The sequence below is a fragment of the Nomascus leucogenys genome, chromosome 1a (genome assembly GCF_006542625.1).
Source record: "Nomascus leucogenys isolate Asia chromosome 1a, Asia_NLE_v1, whole genome shotgun sequence".
NCBI classification, from domain to species: Eukaryota; Metazoa; Chordata; class Mammalia; order Primates; family Hylobatidae; genus Nomascus; species Nomascus leucogenys.
Window position 1 is genome coordinate 67,665,290 of NC_044381.1, and position 6,490 is coordinate 67,671,779.

At 41.9% G+C, this 6,490-nt stretch overlaps 1 non-coding gene across 1 annotated transcript; it reads left to right on the forward strand.

The window, feature by feature from the left end:
• Positions 1-5,409: 5,409 nt before the first annotated feature.
• Positions 5,410-5,497, forward strand: LOC115836062. The gene has a single exon (XR_004031064.1). It is a non-coding gene; the product is annotated as a small nucleolar RNA U83B (small nucleolar RNA).
• Positions 5,498-6,490: the final 993 nt, after the last annotated feature.

Genomic DNA, 6,490 nt, shown 5'->3' on the forward strand with positions numbered 1-6,490 from the left:
ACTTTCAGTTCTCTGTGCAAACCGGTGAAACGCCAGTAGTTCAAGGGCAACCCTCTGAAGATAGTTGCAGAAGCTAATGATTAGAAAGCAAAATACACTGAAGCTGGGGCGTGGGCACACAGAACCAGCAAAAGAGATTCAAGGGCATCCGGGCAGAGCACCATCAATTTATGCCTCACATATATCTCCTGGAATTTGAAAGTATTTAGGGAGGGGAGATACACTGAGTATCAGTTGACTATCAATTAATTATCAATTAACAACGGAATTACTGGAAGACAGGAGAGAGTTATCTCCGATATAAGGGAACACACCCTTTGAAAAAACACTGCATATTAATCAAATGGTATTTGTTTCCAATGGACTCAGTTAATATACTTTTAGTAAAAATCAAATCAGGGTCCATAGGCTTTTTAAAAGGCAGAAGCATCTTTGTTGGAATCTTAGCTACCAGATGCAGGTATATTCTGTGGTATGTGTGCATGTGGTTGATGGTAGTGGTTGTGGGGAGGGAGGGTATCAACACTTGCCATTTTCCTCTGAAGCTTCTAACACTTGGAAATTTGTCATAGAAGATTTTCTCATCTGCAGTTCAAACACTTCTCAGCAGGAATTTAGCTGAAGTTGAAATCACCATCTGGCATCTCATATTGAACCAGGTTCTTTGTGTGCCAAGAGCTTCTTCTTTTGGCAATGACGTTGACTGTGATCCTTCAAAAATGTTTCTTGGGTTGGCATTCTTGACTGAACAGAACAAGCAGGCTGTCTTGGAATTTAGGAGGAGATGTGCTGAGCAAGTTTTTGTCCCAGGAATAAAAGTGCGAGGTGAAAAGTTGAAGATTTGAGGTTTTGAAACTCCAGAATTCACATGTTTTATTGTTGTTGACCTAAAACCAGCTAGGGAAAAAAAAATTCCTGCAAAACGATCAGTAGAAGCAAAACGTTGCACAAGGAATATTCCATTTGAATCAATAAATCCTATTTAAGCAACTTCCAGGTGCAAAGTGATATCCTGCCTGCTGTAGGGACGTGAGGATGAGTAAGATGCAGTCTTTGCTCCCAAGTACTTCAGCATCCACTGGCTGGAGGCAGGGGATGACAGTGCATGATTAGGTGGATACAAAGCAGACTATACTAAGAAGCATAGCTGACATCGTCAGCCTCCTCCCAGGTACTCTGGGATCTCTTTTACCATTTCTGTGTGTTCTTCCATCCACTCTGAAGTGCTTTTGCTGCCATTGGCCTGCACCTGTGACTCTCTTTTGGTGGCTGCCCTTGGGCTGCTGTGTGCAAATGCATGCAGAGAGCAAGAAGTGCTTGGGAACTGAATCCCTAGCTAGTGACTGCTCAGTGTGGAAGAAAGCAAGCTCAGTTCCCTTGTCTTAGAGAAGGACATCAATTAATGTCCAGAGTTCCCCTATGGAACTGAGCTGGGCTACTCGCCTTGGGACTTTCACCAAATTTCTCACCCTTGCTTAGTCTCTTTCTCTTCCCTGTCTTACTTCCCTCATTCACTTGCCAGACTCTTTGGGGGGGCATTTCCTTAACAAAACCCTTCCCTACAAATCCTCCTCTCATGAACTGCTTCTGGGAACCCAATAAGGGGCATAATAGGAATCTGAACAAAATGCTATGGGAGCACAGAAAGGAGGGATTAGTTCTGCCTGGAGAACAAGGAAGTTTACATAAAAGGAGAGGGCATTTGAGCAAGGCCTTGAAACTAATTTGGAATTTGCCAGACAGGTAGAATTAAGAACTGTCATGATAAATCTGGGGGAAAATACGTTTATGAAGGAATAACCAAGGTAATGATGATGAGTGGTAGGAGATGAGGTTGCTAGAGTTGGTTGGGATGAACTGAAGAAGAGTCTTCAATGTCATTAAAGAGTTTGACTTTTAAAGTCTAAAAAATGGCAATAATGAGCCATTGTAGGTTTTTGAGCAGGGGAGAAATATGATAAATCTTTTGGGAAAATAATTGAACAAAAATACAAAAGATGGGTTGGAGAATAAGAGACAAATAGTGGAAGCCAGTTTGAAGGTCATTGCAATATTCTAAGAGGGGATGATGAAGGCCTGACTTAGAGTCCTTGACATGAGAATGAAAAGAAAATGGCAGCTCTAGAGATTGAACGATTGGACTTGGCAGCTAACTGGACATATGAGGCAATAACGCAAGAAGTCAAAAGTGGCTGAGGTGTTGGTCTGGATCACAGTGGATAATGGTGCCATCAACCAAGAGAGAAGCCAGGAGGAGAAAGTCAGGCTGAAGAAAAGTCAATGAATTCATTTTGGAAAAAAAAAAAATCCCCAATGACTCAAATACATTTGAATGGAATCAAAGTAATCTGAGAATGAAGAACAAACAAAATGTCAGAATATTTGGATACTCATGAAGTTCTTGTTCAATTTTAGAACAAAAGCCTGGGCACGGTGGCTCAGGACTGTAATCCCAGCACTTTGGGAGGCTGAGGCAGCAGGACTGCTTGAGCCAGGAGTTTGAGTCCAGCCTGAGCAACATAGTGAAACCTCATCTCTACAGGAAAAAAAAAAAAAAAAAATTAGCCAGATGTGGTGGTGCACACCTGTGGTCCCAGCTACTTGGGAGGCTGAGGTGGGAGGATCTGGTGAGTCCAGGAGGTTGAGGCTGCAGTGAGCAGAACTATGCCACTGCACTCCAGCCTGGGTGACAAAATGAGACGCTGTCTCTTAAAAAAAGAATTAGAACAAAAAGATACTTTTAAAAATTAGCTTTCTAAGGCCGGGTGCGGTGGCTCACGCCTGTAATCCTAGAACTTTGGGAGGCCGAGGCAGGCGGATCACGAGGTCAGGAGATCGAGACCATCCTGACTAACACGGTGAAACCCTGTCTCTACTAAAAATACAAAAAAAAATTAGCTGGGCGCAGTGGTGGGCGCCTGTAGTCCCAGCTACTTGGGAGGCTGAGGCAGGAGAATGGCGTGAACCCGGAAGGTGGAGCTTGCAGTGAGCCGAGATCGCGCCACTGCACTCCAGCCTGGGTGACAGAGTGAGACTCCGTCTCAAAAAAAAAAAAAAAAAAAAAAAAAAATAGCTTTCTAGACAGGAATCAAAACCACAAAATTAACAACAGAAACCCGGACATCCTATAGGAATAGGAACACTTAGAATTCTGAATCCAATGCTTCAGTTTCATCACTATTGTACTTTGCTTATTGAAACTAGAGTGAGGAGTCTGTATGGTCTAAAGATTGAATCTGAAATGTTAAGTCTGTATGGCTGTTTGAAGCCATCTTTGAAAGCAGAGTCCTATGACAATAGTGCTGAAATCAAGAAGAGAAAATAGTGCTTTTAGTGTTTACAGACTATTATCTGTGTAATGTAACCAGTTTTTGTAGAGGGACTTTGGAGTAATAGTCCCATCAATGGACAGTGGTCATTTCCTAGCCTTTAATTATTGCTGTTCATTTGCTTATGGCTATGGCTCTGCATTGATTTTTCTTTTTTCTTTTTGAGACAGTCTTTTTTTTTTTTTATTTTTATTTTTTGAGACAGAGTCTCTGTCACCCAGGCTGGAGTGCAGTGACACAATCTCAGCTCACTGCAACCTCCGCCTCCCGGGTTCAAGTGATTCTCCTGCCTCAGCCTCCTGAGTAGCTGGGGTTACAGGCGTGCACCACCATGCCTGGCTAATTTTTGTATTTGCAGTAGAGACAGGGTTTCACCATGTTGGCCAGGCTGGTCTTGAACTCCCGAACTCAAGTGATCTGCCCGCCTTGGCCTCCCAAAGTGCTGAGATTACAGGCATGAGCCACCGCACCCAGCCTGCATTGATTTTTATAAAAATCAATATGCCCATGTGAGAATTGGCATCCCTGCATTGCCTTGACATTTTAAGCAGCACACAATTAGAAGAAAAAGCACAAGTCCAAATTGTTAAAAAATGTTTTAGCTTGAGGAAAAGTCTACTTCATACAAGACACATTGTTTCAAAAGCCAAATGAATTAGGGCAGCAGAGAGGACTTGCTACTCTGTAACAATGTTACATTTAAATTCTCTTTGAGAACCCTTAACACTTAGAGCCTCTACCACTTCCTCCTATCCTAGGCAGGAGGTAGATTTAAGAAGTAAAGTTATGCATGAAAATAATGGAGGAAGAGAAGGTAAGAAAAATAGAAAGCAAGAGAAAGAGGTCATTGGTTGTGTTTATTCGTTCAATCACTTCCTGCTGCCCTTCTTTCTTTCATCCTCCCCCCGTCTCCCTTCCTCTCCCACTTTCAGGAATTATTGAATACATACTGTGTGCCAGCGACTGTACTAGAAGCTAGAGATATCACACTAAACGAGTGAAACATACACGATCTCTACTCTCATGGAATATAAGTCTATCATACTTGATTTCAGATTCTATGTGTAAATAAAAGATTATCACTTTTCACCCTTGTTCTCTCTCTCCCCTTCCTATTGTATATTAAAGCATATTGGGTTCACCCATTTGTTGGGCAAATGTCCTAAACATAACCCAATTAGGCTGCCTTCATTTGAAACCCAACTCTCCCACTTAATAGTTATATGGGTTTGGTCAAGGACTTAACTTGTTGACTTTCCATCTCTTCATTTATAAAACATACATAATAATAACACATGCCTCATAGGATGTTGTGAATATTAAAGAGTCAATTCATTTAGAATTTAGAACGGGCTCTCGGACACACTGAGTTATCAATTGATTTTAGCCACTACTGTTTTATATTATGCACAGGAATAAAAAGATGAAACAGATTATATTTTCAAGGAGCTTACAGTCTTGCAGATGGAGACAGACAGGTACACAGATAAAGGCAATAAAGCATGGTAAGTGTGGTGGGTGAAATGATGAAGAATGGAGACTCTAGTCAGGGGACCACAGAGAAGGGAGCGGTGAATTCTTTTGGTCAATTCTTTTGAGACGGATGTAATATCAACCCAAAGTAGTTTCTTATTTCCCTGACCCTTTGGTAAATGATCCTTCCCTATTAAATGCCTGTTTTGACTGCTTTATTTGCCCATAGTTGTTCCACTGTAAATTAATTACGTAAGCACAAATGAAGGCTTTTCACTAATGGACATTGTGGTCCCTCTTTATTTACACTCTGAAAAAAGGACCGTCCCATAATTGGTGAAATAAGGTTACATTTCCCTGATTCTTATGCTCAGCGCCGTATTTCTTATAGAAAACAGAGTTGCTCCTACAAGGGGAATTCAGATATTTTCTTACCCCAGGAGGTGGTCAAGGTAGTCTTATTCCTTCTGCCAATGACTGGCTAAGTCATGGACACATGATTTCATTGCGGCTAATGGGACCCAAAAGGAAGTAAGCTGGGGTTCTGAGAAGGATTTTCTCAAAATTGCAAGAGTAGTTTTGTGATGAGTCACGTGATTAACCATGATGAGTTTTGGGATGAGACCCTGGAATAAGTGCTGGACTCAGTGCCTGAATCAGACTGTGGAAATATTAATTTATTTTAGTTTTACTTATTTATTTATTTATTTATTTATTATTTTAGAGACATAGTCTCACTCTGTTGCCCAGGCTGCAATGCAGTGGCACTATCACAGCTCACTGCAGCCTTGAATCCTGGGCTCCAGCCATCCTCCCACCTCGGCCTCCCAAAGTGCTGGAATCATGGGCATGAGCCACCACTCCTGGCCTAATTTTTTAATTAAAAACAAAAAACAAAATAATATGAGACTAATGGAGGAAACGCTACTATCCTTCTCTGGATATCGCTGGTCTGCCTGTGATGCCCGGCACTGCTGCAGCCATCTTGGAACTATGAAGGGAGATATTCCCGGCATCTTACGGATGGTAAAGTAGAAAGATGGAAGTAAAGTGCATCCCTGAAGGCATGTTTGAGATGCCAAATTTACCTCTTTGGGCCTTGATCCATCTCCAGACTTTTTGTTGTGTGAGAAAATAACCCCTCAATTATTTAAACCACTTTTAGATGGGTTTTTTGCTTTCAGGCAAATCTTTCCTACAGAAGCCTGTATTATTGTCTCCAAATATTTGGGGCACTTCCCTGCTGGAAGATTGTACATACTCTCCCTTTTAAGCCCAGGCCTGGCCATGTGACTTGTTCTGGCCAATAAAGCATTAGCAGTATGATGGGCCATTTCCAGGTAAAAGCTTCAAGAGTCAATATGTGGTTTGACGTGCTTCCTTTCCCCTGCCCCTGTGATCAGGGAAGCATGCTGAGGTGGAACCTCCTTCAGCCTTGTTTCTCAATGACTATGATAAGCAGGGCCTTCTTGTCCCTCCCACAAGGGACATGTGGAATGGACAAGAAATAAACTTGATCATTGTTGCTGCTGAAATGTGTTGTTCTTGTTATCACAGATAAATGCAGCCTATATTGACTAGGAGACATCCTAGAAGCTGTATTACTAAAAACAATGAAGTGAAGGCAAAAGCTTGAGATGCAGGACCTTAACCCTGAGTTGCCAGGAAACTGATTGAGAGCAGTATAT